The sequence below is a fragment of the Motacilla alba genome, chromosome 5, assembly GCF_015832195.1.
Source record: "Motacilla alba alba isolate MOTALB_02 chromosome 5, Motacilla_alba_V1.0_pri, whole genome shotgun sequence".
In the NCBI taxonomy this organism is placed as follows: domain Eukaryota; kingdom Metazoa; phylum Chordata; class Aves; order Passeriformes; family Motacillidae; genus Motacilla; species Motacilla alba.
Window position 1 is genome coordinate 30,585,239 of NC_052020.1, and position 13,866 is coordinate 30,599,104.

At 35.4% G+C, this 13,866-nt stretch overlaps 1 long non-coding RNA gene across 4 annotated transcripts in view; it reads right to left on the reverse strand.

The window, feature by feature from the left end:
* The window catches only part of LOC119701648, a 116,170-nt gene that overhangs the window by 50,376 nt on the left and 51,928 nt on the right, over positions 1–13,866 (reverse strand). For all 4 annotated transcript variants that reach the window (XR_005257125.1, XR_005257126.1, XR_005257124.1 and 1 more), the window contains one exon: positions 2,667–2,759. This is a non-coding gene — a long non-coding RNA (uncharacterized LOC119701648). The remainder of the gene's footprint in view (positions 1–2,666; positions 2,760–13,866) is intronic.

Sequence of the window (13,866 nt, forward strand, 5' to 3'; positions counted from 1 at the left end):
TCTTCATACCATTCATCTGAATCATGGAGCAAATTGTTCAGAACTTATTTTTAATCTGAGTGCTACCATTTGTCCTTCCACTTTCACAACTGAACAACTAAAATTTTCACTTAGGGAAAATGGAAGGAGCAAAGTAAGTGTTTAATGGATGTTAGAAAAAATAAGACCCTAACACTCAGAGTTCCTGATCATTACCACACAATTTTGTGACACTAAACTGAACAAAATAAGTAGGCAGAATGAAATTTTCAAATAAAAAAGGAATACTGTCCAAGAAAGCTCAATGCATCTACATGTATATGTGGTGAAGAACTATGTCAGATTCCTATATTCTGAATGTCCCACTGAGTACAAATGAAGTGAAACACTTGTATGAAACATCTGAGAGGCCCACATGTTAGTATCTGTTAATAAAATTCTCCTACAGTGGCTTTTTCAGAAACAGAAAATCAAAATTGCACATATGCTTGCACACATGTATGCATTCATGACTGTGAATTGGTCACAAAAATAGGATATAGCCTCATATATATACAAATGCGTGTATTACATATAAATTGTATGCATTCATTATATTCTTGGTTGGATGTTTTTCTGCATATGATAGCAAAAACATTCCTTTAGGCTGCACCGGTATGCTAGTAGGCACTGTGTCAAAACCAAACAAAGAGTCAGTTTAGTAGGTTTGCTCTTTAAGCTGGAGTATACAGAAGTTTCTCCATTTTCCTCCACAGGTGAATTTTGTAGATCTACCCTCCCTCTGCGTTCTTTGGGTCCTTATTAGTTACACAATCGAGGACTTACTCTTAAATGATTGCCATTTTACCCTAGGAGATCACGGAAACCTGGCAGAGAGACTCTTGGCTAGCTGTGCCACAGAAAAAAACATACTGCTGTGTTTTAGAAACTCAGTGTTGTAATACAGCAACTATATCATAGGGCTTTTATTCTCATCTTTCCAAATTCTACACTGTGTTTAACATTGGCATGACAAATATGCCTATGTTAGGCATATTTGGCAAGGCTTGAAAAGTCCTTTCCTGGACCCAATTAACTGTTTGAAGGATGCACAGACCACCTTGGAAGGGATCAAAACACTTAATTCCCTCCGTTTCTGCTCCTTTTATTCAGCAAATGGATGTACCTCTAAACAGTTATAGTTCAGAAACTGTTTTACCTGCATTCAGCCAAAAATATGTTCAAGAATGACTTGACCAGGATTTTATCAGGTAGCAAGGTCATGTCTTCATACATTCAGACTTTTAGAGACAACCCTTGGAATACCAATATGTTTCTATCCTATGTTTCACAGAATAATTATAATGACATTATATATCCTAAAGTAAATTTCAGAGATGGTTCCACAATACTGACTACCATACATAATGACTACTTATTTTTCTTAGTCAGTCTTCTTGAGTGTAAAATCTTTTCATTTTGTATTAAGGAACAAAATTCTGTTCCTTGCAGAACAGGAACTGGACCTGTCTGGGGGAATGTGTGGTTACAATACATGAACAATTGTCATTGTCCATATATTGTCAACTCATTGAACAAGTATTTAATCTGCTTGTTATTTTCATTAATAACTGACCAAAGTTCAAGCAAGATGCTTGAAATTGTAAAGTAATTATTTCATCTGTCAGTCTACCTGATCATTTATAAATAACATGTTAGAAGTTGTCTTTCATGAGTCCTTTTTTTTCCTGACTTTGGACTAGCCTTCGTTACATTCCTCCAAAGCCTCTTTGTTGTAAATGTTGGTGGTTATTTTCCTTGTTTAGGCAGCAGTGTACAGAGAGAAGGCTGTTGAGTAGTTGTTGACTTTTTCAGCACTGCCATTTCCTATTTCTCAGACACAAAGTAGCCCTGTTTGCAGCAGGGCATTTCTGGTGGACCAAATGATGGCTCTAACAGACTTAGGTGTTGGCAGTAAGAGAATGTTATTCTTAATGACTGCTCTTCTTTCAAATGGCAATCACACATAGAAATATGAATGTATTTCAAACAGAATTTCTATATGCAGACTCAGCTCTTGGGGGATTTGTTTTAAATAAAATATATTTTTAAAATGCAAATATCTTGCTTTAAAACTAAATTTCAGAGAATTCCACAAAGCTGTCAAAGTACATTAATTTTCATTTCAAAATCCAGTGTCTAAGCCATTTTTTTTCCAAAATCAGATTCTTTAACTATTTTTTATGCATGAGATATCAACAAAATAATTCAGATTCAGTTGAATCTGAAGTTCTACTTCAGTAAAGCATTCAACTGTTAGTATTCAGCAGAATACTTAAAGACATTACTAATTGTGAGGTTTAGAGTTAGCCAGGTGCTTACATGCAATTATTAAATAAAAATGCTTTGCTTTCTGACCAACACCTCAGAATGGTCAATCCAGCTGGTGTAAAATAAACTGAATTGTATTGTTTCCTGTTGGAATTGTAAATTGTTTATGACAGAGGATCTTTTTTCTATTTAAATCTATGAAGCAATTAAAACATTATTAGTTCTCTAAAAAGAGGGACTTTCATACTTACGAACAATCATAGTGCCAATTTTGATAAATATTCTATCAGAACATGTTCAGTAGACATCAGAACTGAGCATGTTTGTGCATAAAGATTTGATAAATACTCTCTGAAAACTTCCCCAACAGCACTTACCCTCATATATTCTGAACACTGATTCTTTTTCTCCATGGTTCAGACATTTTTGGTTTATGCAACATCTTAGGCTCCCATTAGATCTCATCCTAACTGAAATTGAAAGAATAAAATTAACATTAACAATGCATTTCTTGAAATATTCCCGCAGAGATCTGAAAGGGAGATGACAAACCACATGCAACAAAATTTCTTCTTCAGCTGTTTGATGTACAGTTTTACTGCCATGCTGTTTAATGCACATTTTCTTGGTCTCCTTTAATTCCAGAAACTTCACAATCCAAAACCAAAGGAGACTTGTGCACCACTGGTGCTAGCCACACACATCAACAGACAATTTGTAATATTTAAGTAGAAAAGTTACATGCTGGTCTCAGTCTTTTATTATTCTCCTCCATATCAGGAGCAGTGACTTTTAAAACTACTACTACTACTACTATTCATATTATTAGCATTTAACTCTAGGATCACAGATTGAAAGTCCAGCTAATTTCTACTTCAGTAACTGTTACTGTTACATAGAGATCAGCTGGCAAAACTAGGACTCTACCCTGCCTGCAGTAAAAGAGGCAGGGCTGACCACAGTTTCCTAGACTAACTGATGTCAGGAAATCAATTATTTATTTGCATGCATGAGAAAGACTGAGTTTGGTTTTTTAAATTCGTATACAGCCACGAGGGTTCATGAGATCATATTTTCTTAAGGGCTGCTATTTTTTTTCTCATTATTAGGTAAGATGTTGGACAGCAAAAAGAAGCCCAATAGCAAAGGGGAAATTAAAGAAATCTGTGCAGAATATTCAGCCCTGCCCAGGACAAGTTGCTGAAAGTATTTGTTTTCAATCTTATAGCAATAGTGTTCTGTTTAGCTTTTTGAGTGTTCTCTTCATAGTTGTGTATGTCCCTACCTTCCGTTCAGAGCTGAAGTTATTTTTGCAATTTGTTTCACTCATCTTTGTTTTTAATAGATGTTACTCTGACGTGATTAAATTGTGAGTGGCAGAAATAGAATGGATCAGAAAGGAATCAGTGTCATAACTGGAGATTTCCTGACCTTCCAGTCTCTCTGTTAGTCAGGAATTGTAAACAACACGCAATGCATGTTAACACTTCTATTTTGAGATGGTGCTCAGTATTTCCAAGTAAATTTAAAATACGGACCACAATAGAATTCTTATTAATTTTTTTTCCTTAGATACTGTCACTCCTTTCATATGTCATGATACTAAAATGGTTTTCTTGTTTGTAGCAAAATGCTCCATCTTTGTAGCAAAGGGTATTCATCGAATTGGCTTACTGTAATTTTATATACCTTAATGAAAAGGAAGAAGAAATGGAAACACAAAGTCTTTGCAACTTTAAATGAACCTATGCTCTATTGCAGATGTTATCACCAGTACTTAAGGATAGACAGATCAGAGGTTCAGTATTAAAGCAAAAAAAGTTCAAAAGAATTTTGGACAATAGTTAATAATTTTCAAAATATTTTGTTCCTAGAAGAAGGTAGCCCTTGAAAAAAATCTGAAAAAAATCAATTTAAACCATAACATATGGATTATTTGCAAATTTAGGGGGAAAATACCTCCTGCATTTTTAAAAGAAAAGAAAAAAAATCTACATATTTTAGCTGGTATTTTTTACAGTTCTAACTAACCAATAATGATAAAAAAGTCCACCTCTAATGCCTGTAGATTTATAAAGAAAACATATACCAAGTCTGTCACAAGAAACAAGACAAACAGGTTTTTCTCATTTTTCCTCTCTGCCTATCCCTATCCTTATTTTTATGTTGACTTTTCTTCAGTTAATAACTAAATTAGACTGTAAAGATTTAGAAGAAATCATCACTTCAGCTCACTTCTGAAGTTTGCAGAATGATTTGTAATCCTGCAACAACAGTAAAGCATGGGGAAAATTTTTGTTTTCTAAAGTGCTGTGTGGAAATTTGATGGAAAGAATCCTTTCTGACATTTCTGAAGTTCTGAGTGTTTTAACCAGTGACAGTTATTGTCTGTTTTATTTTTTTGGTCACTGTTATAAAAAAAACCCAACCAACCAACCAACCAACCAACCAACCAAAAAACCAAACAACAACAACAAAAACCCCAAACAAACAAACAAAAAAATCCTCAAAAACAAAACAAAACCACAAAAACCCCACAAAAGAAAATGAAACAAAAAAACAAAACAAACCCCCACACACAGATGAATGAAAATGTTGCAGTAACCAAGATGTCAGGGCTTTTTATGAACTCTGCTTGAGTTTTGCTTCATTTCAGCTCTCTAAATTTTTCTTACTATTGTATCTGTAATTACTGGTACAAAGGAACCATAGTACTGGTTTTATACAAGTATTGGATAAATCTGAAAAAAATCAGTATGTTGGCTTTTCTACACATTTTGTGTATGTTCTATTTTTGGACCATATGTATTTTTACTCCTTTGGCTTGACTTTTAGCAAAATTGAAGTGTACTGTCAAATCAGGTTTTATTTGAGTACGGTAAATTGTCAGCTAAATTCACAACATTCCAACTTTACCCCCAAACCACTTTTGACTCAGTTCAGATTCTTAGAAATTTGCAAAATATTCTTATACCAGAGAAGAACCTGCTCTTTTTTTTTTTTTTTTCAAAATAAGAAATAACCTTGACTCTGGGCTTTCCTGTTACAAAATTCTGCCTTACAGCTTTCTAATGTCAGAGTCCAGTTCTAAACTGGAATCACATTGAGATCAAATTTGCAGGTCTTAGTGACTGAAGATATTAACTTTCAGGTTTATAATCTGGCTCAAAATTACAAAAATGTAGTCAAGAAGAGAAGGATGTGTTAAGCATATGCTCCATCTTCTGCCAAAATGTTCTTATTTCTACATTATATTTTCCAGGGCTTTATGAACGTTCTTTCTAAATTACTCAGACTGCTTCCTGTTTTCCCCCTTGGGAAGCTGTCCCACAATCTAATATATTGCTGCAATTAAGTGATGTTTTCCTTATAAGTAGTCTAAATTTGTTTGCTTTATTTCATCAAGTAACAGTGAATACTTGCCTTCTGAATATACATTTGAATTTTTCAGGTACAAGGTTAATTATGAAATGTTACCATTCCTCCTGGCTGTTTACCTCATGTTCACATGCCAAGAATGCCTCATACTCCAAATAATGAATGGAACAATAGATGATAATTCCTACCCATAAAGGTGCGGGATTACCCACCCTACCCATTCTTCTCATACAAAGCCTCAGCTTTAAGCTTTTCCTAATGAAAGACAAAGGATTTAGTTCTGCTCCTCAGTAATTTTGATATCAGAAGAGACCGTAACAAGCAAACAAAACCAAAATGAAACAATAAGAAGCAATCTACCATGTGTTGGAGTGAGGAATTAGATATGACCTACTACTTGTACAGCATCCCATGGGACTGTGTAGAGTGCAACTGCTAATCACACTTCATTCTCTGTAGCCTATATCAGCCCTTTAATTAAGGGCACGGGCTATTTCTGGAACAGGGCTTTTTCATCAGACTGCTGTTTATATGGATGGAGTCCAGGTGAGCTCCAGAAGACTCAACTGAAGAAATAAATACAAAAGAAGAGCAATGCTTAAGAAGTTCTGACTCATTCTATCATGTCCTTTAATACTTTTTTGTCGCCCTGATTTTTAAGATTTTCTAAGCCTTCTGATATTTACATTCTTGTAACAAACTTTCTCACACACTTTCTGTAAATAACTCATTGTTTTGCATTCCTTTATGAAGGAGGGGAAATTTGATGGACTGTTAGTTTGTCCAGTGTCATTGGGGAGGTGGCATTGGCACCCTCCAATCCACTGTCACTTTTGGAAAAGTATAAATGTCGGAGTCAAAAAATAAATGTTCCCTTTTTTCTTCACCTTGAGAACAACAGTGTGCGTTTGTGTTCTTCTGTGTCCTATAGTGACACTTTTTCTCTGGTTAGTTCAATGAATTTGAAGTGTCCCTCAATTATAAGAAACAAAATTATATCAGACCAGGAAACAACCATACTAAGTGTGATAAATTTCAGTTCAGTATGCAGACAATACTTTCACATATATGAAAGTTCATCTAAGGCAGAGCTAAGCATAGAGGGAAGGCCCCTGGGAAAGAACATGCTAAAGGCCTCCTACATGGATTGGCTGACTGTATCCTAAAGCTTTGCTGTTCCCACAGTCAAGCAGCAGCATGTGGGAAGAGAGATGCTAAACCTCCTGTACTATGTCACAGATGTACAAGGCATGGTCTGAGAATTTTGGCATATTGTAGCTGTTGGTCAACAGAGGACATATAAATTCCTGGCTATTTCACATTAATGAAGGCAATAACTACAAAGTTTCTGAGATACCTGTGTTCAAATTTCTCTGTGACTCTGGCATCAAACACAGCATGTGCCCGTGCAAAGGAAGGCATACCACAAGTACTGCCCATGATCCATGAGAAATCCATGAAGCTATCCTGGCTGTAACTTCACTTGTAAAGACAGAAATGAGCTCATTTACTGGGCCAGAATTGCAAAAACTGGCAAGTTCTATGTCACATAGAAAGGTAGAAGAGTGAACAAGTGAAGGAATGAGAAAAAAAAAAGAGAAGGGTAAATATTTCTGATGGCATAACAACAAAATATTTAGTTGCAGGCCTGAGCCATTGATTGGCCAGAACTTTAAACAAATATCTTTGCCAGCTGAATACTGCCCAAATGGCAAGTGGCAACCTCTCCACAGCCTGATATACACGCAAATGAAAAGGTTTTGGGTGCCAGACACCAGGAAGCCAGTGCTTTTAACACTACCACCCTATAATTTATAGCATCTTGGTTTGTGCTACTGCAGTTAAGGGTCTGTTAATGTTTGTCTTCTGAATTCTAATTCTCAAGGGCTTATAATTTGGCCATTAACATGCTCTCAGTATCAAAACCTCGGCACACAAAACAGCTAGCCAAGAACAGTTTTTAGGTAATTTTTTAAGGAAGAATGTTAGTGGGTTTCCAAAATATGAGAAAGAAAGTAAAGGCGGCAGGAAGGAATGACAAGTTAAAGATTATAATTTTGTGTGCTCAATGACTTGAAATGTCTTGCACTTTAAAAGATTAATTATTGCTATGAGGTGATATTATTTTTCTTGCTTTAAAACTTTTTAAGATGAAGTCTTTTGCAGTAACCTAACATTTCAAGTGATTTTTTGAATGGCAATTATTTACAAAAATCTCAGCCACTCAAAATGCCATAGATTCACAAGGATGAAGAAGTACATTGCTGAATCCCACCACTGTAATTTTAAAGATGCAATTAGTAAGAACAAGAATGGAAAACACATACTTAGGAGTGATTTTGTCAATTTACAGTCCACACTGTTAAAGCACTTTGAGTTCTAAACAACGAACTTCCTCTGAGTCCTTTTGTAGCTGGATTAAATACAGGAATTTTAGCATAGACAGTTCCTGTTCAGCTACATTGAAATCACATCCTTCCTCTTTTTAACTAAGATACAGAGCAAAGAACATCTATGGATACCCATAGATGGAGTGCCATGGTGGCTTGTACAACCCGTTGAAAGTCTTTGTGCCTCACTGTACTGTAAGGGATGCAGATGGGAAGTGAGAAATAGAAATCCTAAGCTAAAAATCAATCAAAAAACTACAATTGTTCTTTACTTTTTATCAAAGTAAAAACTGCAAGAAGTATTTCAACTTGCAATTGGCTTCAAACTAATAAGTCTTGATTAGCCATACATTTTAGCAAAAGTTTTGGTTAGGATGATCCTTAATATTTCTCAGCATGATGTCCATACTCCTGAAATCTGAAGCTGTTACTGTCTTTTGAAAAAAGGACATGCTGTTTACTTTGTAATTCTACCATATCTACCTACAACAGTGCCTGGCATAAGGTGCATAGAGCTCCCTAAAAAAACTCTGTTACATAAATATATACAAGTACTATTTTGTAAACACCAAGTACCTAAATTTTTTTAAATAAGGTAATAACTTATTAGACTCTAACCAAAGGTTTACTTATTGTTCACCAGCTTGTCCACAGCACCCCAAGGTCCTTCTCCACAGAGCTGCTTCCCAGCTCTCTGTATTGGTGCTGGGGCTTATTCTTAAATTAACTGTTTACCCTCTACTGAACCATTATGTCTAGGGAGCAGATATCTTACAGCTGCAATACACAGAAAATATTTCCATGTCATATGCACTATATAAAAATATTTTTATTAATCTAATAGGTTGAATTAATTATATATGCTTTCAGCATTACATTCAGTGAATTGGCAGTGGTGGAATCCCTGAAAGTTATGCACTAGTCCTTTACTGCACAAGCCCCTTCTAATCTGCTCTGGGCTGCACAGACTGGCATATGTGAGAACAAGAGTGTGAGAATAAAACAGTGACCATGGTAAGAGAGGTCAGACGTTGCTATGAGACAACATATTTTCTTTAAAATTTACTGGTAGTATGAGTTGAGGGCCAAAATATAAGTTGAGCCAAGGTTGAGAGAGGATTGTATACTTTATTTTCATTTACATTTGGTTTTGGGGGGATTTGGATTTTGTTTTTTTCTTCTTTGTCCACATTATGAAAGTTCCTTATTGTTGGCTTTCATGTTTGGCCCATAGTCTGGACCAAAGCAGTTAGCTAGTCAAGATGTTGTAGGAAATATATTGGCCCAAAGATTATGACTTGGCAACACAGGCTAACTGAATTCCCTGATGCTTTTACCTGAATGTTCTGATAATAATATTATCGGGATTCAATCACCAATAATCTATGACCAGTATCAATTCTAGAGGCTGACTGGTGGCTTGCTTTTTTCAATACTTTTATAAAAATTTACAATTACATTGCTAATTTTGGCTATTATAAATGAATGCTTTTATTTACATTTTACTTGACTGGAGTTCACTGTGATTTAAGGTAAATGGTAAAACAAGGTATTCCAAGAGTGGTAACTCTGAAATCTTTATAATTCTTCCACATACAGACCTCAGAAAATCAGCAGATAGAGATAATATATTTTGACAAATAGCTAGAAAATATTGACAAACTTGTGTCTCTCTAGCCTGAAGAAGATTATATATGCTTGAAAGCATGTTTGCTTTACCCAGTTATAATATTTTATCAAATAAAAAATTTTACTTTTATCTGCAAACCTGGATCAACCAGTACTCTTTGACCATGAATGCATACAAGAGATTGCACCATGACCACTGGCTCTCCAGGAAAGGTACCAGAGAATCTGAAAGAATGCACTGTGCCCCATCTGTGTGAAATGGATTCACCACTTAGGACTCAGAAGAAGTCTATTCCAGTGGCTCATGATTAGGTGCAGGAAGGCAAAGAGAGGATGACTGAATCTATAAGTTTTCTTTGAACAGCAAAAAAGTGGGACATAGCTACAATTACATTTGTCAGGTTATACCCAGTTGTATTGCCGAGTTCACAGGCAGTGGACGGCACTTTAGTTTCACACCAAGTGAATACTGATTTAAGGTGTGTAAAGAAACATTCAGGAAGTCAGGCAGAACATGTGAATAGAAAAAGGCTCAAAATGTGTGTTTCAATTTAAACAAGAATTTAATGCATTCTTCATGAGACAAACCACAAGTTTTGACAAAATGTCTTTCTCAGACTGCTTTTCAAGGCAACAGTCATTCTGGTTACATGAAATTGCTCCTAAGTGAATGCACAGATGTATGTTTATCATTTTAATTTAAAACCAGACTTCCTTGAAAATGAAAAGATAGTTTTACAGTTAGCTATTTTTTATGACCAAACATTTGTAGTAAAGTTTTAAGTAAGTTTTATAGGAAAAAAAAAAGATAACAATTTGCTCAAAAGTTTTGATTGCAATGCTTTTACTTTTGAAAGGTACATTTGAATTTTCTTCAAACTATCATTTTTATAAAGGCTTTATAAAACTTAATTGAAACTTTCTAGGGAAGGTGATTCTCTGGCAAAGCAACTGTGTTAGACAAAATGCAAAGACTACAGACAACAACCTGTCAGATAACTATCATGGTCCAACACAATTCTGGTAAGGACTTTGCTGGAGAGCAGACATCTGAAATGTCCAGCCAAAAGGCACATTATTCTGCTTTAGAGCTGCTGCAGTGGAAACTCTGAACTTTAGTTTCTGTTTACAGCAAGGACTGTACAGAAACAGCTGGCATACATGTGAGTTTCTCTCTGCAGCATGGATCTCAGATGCACAGGGCTGCTCCAAGAGAGGAATCTCCTCTTATTACAGACTACCAGAACTAAAAACTTGAAGTACTTTTTGCTCTGCAGCTCACTTTTCTGGGCTAAGCACCAAGTTTTGTCCCTTCACATTCAAGAAATACTCTGAAATTATTTTCAATAATAGAGCATATAAAGATACTTTTAAAGATCCCTTGATATTTCTTTAATTATTAGCTTGTTCTCCATTGCTGCAGTGATGTAATAACTAGATTTGTACTTTGCAAGCCAGTCCTTCTTAACTTAAACTTCTTAAAAATTCTGCATTCTTTTATATTCTATTGATGTCTCCACACCATATTAGTAGGAAGCATGTATTTTCCAGTCATATTTATGAAAAGAAATCCATCTATGGACCTGAAATCATGCGAAGGAGATTTTTTGTATGTTAATTTTGTTTTGGTGAAATTTATAAGTCAAGCCCATAGAAAGGAATAAATCCAGTGCCATATTAGGATGAGAAATTAATGGGACACCTGAATTCTTTCATATTTTTGTTATGTTGACTTGACAGGGCTCATGGCTGCTACACTAGAAAAGCAGATCTCACCAGTTCCACAGGTTATTCAGAGAGAAGACACATTTTTATTTATTTATGTTCATTATAGTGAGGCCATCTTTTAAATGTTCTTGTACCTGGTTTAAAATTTTCAGAAGAAAAGGCTGAAAAGACATGTCAAATGGAACAGAGGTGTTTTCTGTAGATTTTACAGATGGAAAGAGATTCATGCAAATTCTGCTATATGTCTTCATACATCACATTGTTATGATGTCTTTCAGCAACTGTATGAAAGAGGCTAATTTCATCCTATTTCCAATGTATTCAAAGGCCCAGTTAAATATATTTGGTCTGATGAAAGTGTAATGTGTGCAAGGAATCTTCTCAGGAGTATGACCTGCAAACAATTACCAAAGGAAAATCTAGCCATACCCAGTTTGCCTCATGATGATTCTTACATATATGCTGAGAAAACGTTGTATCCAAGATACTGAAACATGGATTTAGATCATGCATTGTTATTTTTACAAAGCTAATTTTTAAGGTTAAAACAAGATTTTAAAACAAAAGAATTCCCTTTGTGTTGAGTTTCCCAAAAGGAATACAAATTCTGAATAGCAGTATACAGGGGTGGGACATCCATGCTTAATTGAAAGCTGTAGAAACTAATGACATCCATGTGACTAATCTTCAGTAAGGGCAATGAACACTGTAAAATAATTCAGAAAACCTGTAGAGACGCAGGGTACCCCTTTATTGAATGTACAGATTACATTCCTTGACACTAGAGTTAAATGAGTGGTTATTTCATTCCTATGTATTTTATCCTGCTGGGAGATAAATAGAATACTACAGCATGCAAGAATAATAAATCTATTGGTGAAAATAAATCTGATGTTTTAAAGCAGTTGTAGTTGATTATTGGTTTGAACAAAAGCTGTCTGGAGGTCCTACATCTAGTGGAGTTCTGCCAAATAACACCAATTGTGAAACTTTACCCCTATGGCTTCCAGGCTACTTTCATTTATGTTTCTATAATAAACTGCAATCACCTCAAGATAGAGACTCCAGTGCACATCCTCAGGAGATGACAACCACAGACAATCATAGCTGGGTATTAATCCTTCCTCTGTGTACTTTGTTCATCTGTTCTTATACGCCTACCAAGTGACTGAACTTTAGCAAGAGCCAACACTTCACAACATTAGCTAGTAAAATTGTCAGACTTCTTTCAAAGTTATTTCAGCCATAAAGATTTCCTGGAGTGGCACATATTTTTAAAATCCTTTGGGTGAGATTTAAATATGTCTGATGGAACAGTTCATACAAAACTGCACTCCCAACAAAGCACAGTGCTGGGAGGGTGTATGTACATACTTGGTACAGATTCAGCACCCCTCCTTGTAATGCCTTGGGTTCTTCAAAGCACATCTCTTGGTAATAACAGGAGACTCTAGTGTGACAAGTACCACTTTATAAATTTAATTGTGTCATTCCCTCAACAGAAGCGCAGTATCCAACTGAGTATACAGGATCTGTGTAGTAGATTCAGTACTGTAATACTGAATTCAGTGGTGATCAAGTCCTTTAGACTGAAAGTGGAATCTATATCTATACATGTCTTCTCTTTTTCTGAAGGTCCATTTCCCATATGAACATTACCATGTGATGTGGTAATTATTTAGCATGTAATTATATCTTTTGGTTTTTACATATTTTTCATTGATATTTAGGTATGTTTCAGAGCAATATTGTGAATTAAAATAATTTCTTGTAATTGGTAAGACTTGTACTTAAAATTTGGTACAGTGTACCTTTTAAGCTTCTACTGATGGGAAACAAACCTTCGAATAATCTGAAACCACTGGAAATCATGTGAGATAATAAGAATGGGGAACTGTTGAAATGGTTGAGATTGAACGAAGCTTTACTCACTCCTTGGACTAAACATTTTTTTCCTGTTTTTTCATCTGTACCTATTTCTGGGACACCAGAAGATGAAAACATCAGAAACCTCTTTTCATTACAACATGAGCTGTTTTTCATTTCCTTACGAAAGCATAACCTGGAAAGAGCAGCTCACTGCCTAAAGCAATATTTTGAGTCAAAGAAATTAATTCAGAGAAAAAAAACTGTTTCTCATGATAAATGCAGCCACTAAGGACACAAATCTTTGCTACAAGCACCTGAAAATCTGTTTAAGTGCAATGGGACAGTCACTCCCTGGTGGTGAAGTAGGGGTAGCACACTCAGCAGGCACTGAGTATTCCTTTGCTGGACCTACTTGATACACTTTTATTGAGGAGGGGATTTATATTCACAGTGTATATGACTCCTGGAAGTATCTCTTGGGACTACAGAGTGTCTGATTTTTCCACCAATGATTTTTAAAATTTGCCTTCGAATTTTGAGTTGCTTGGATATATCCATTTCTATTTTGCAAAATTGAAGCTTG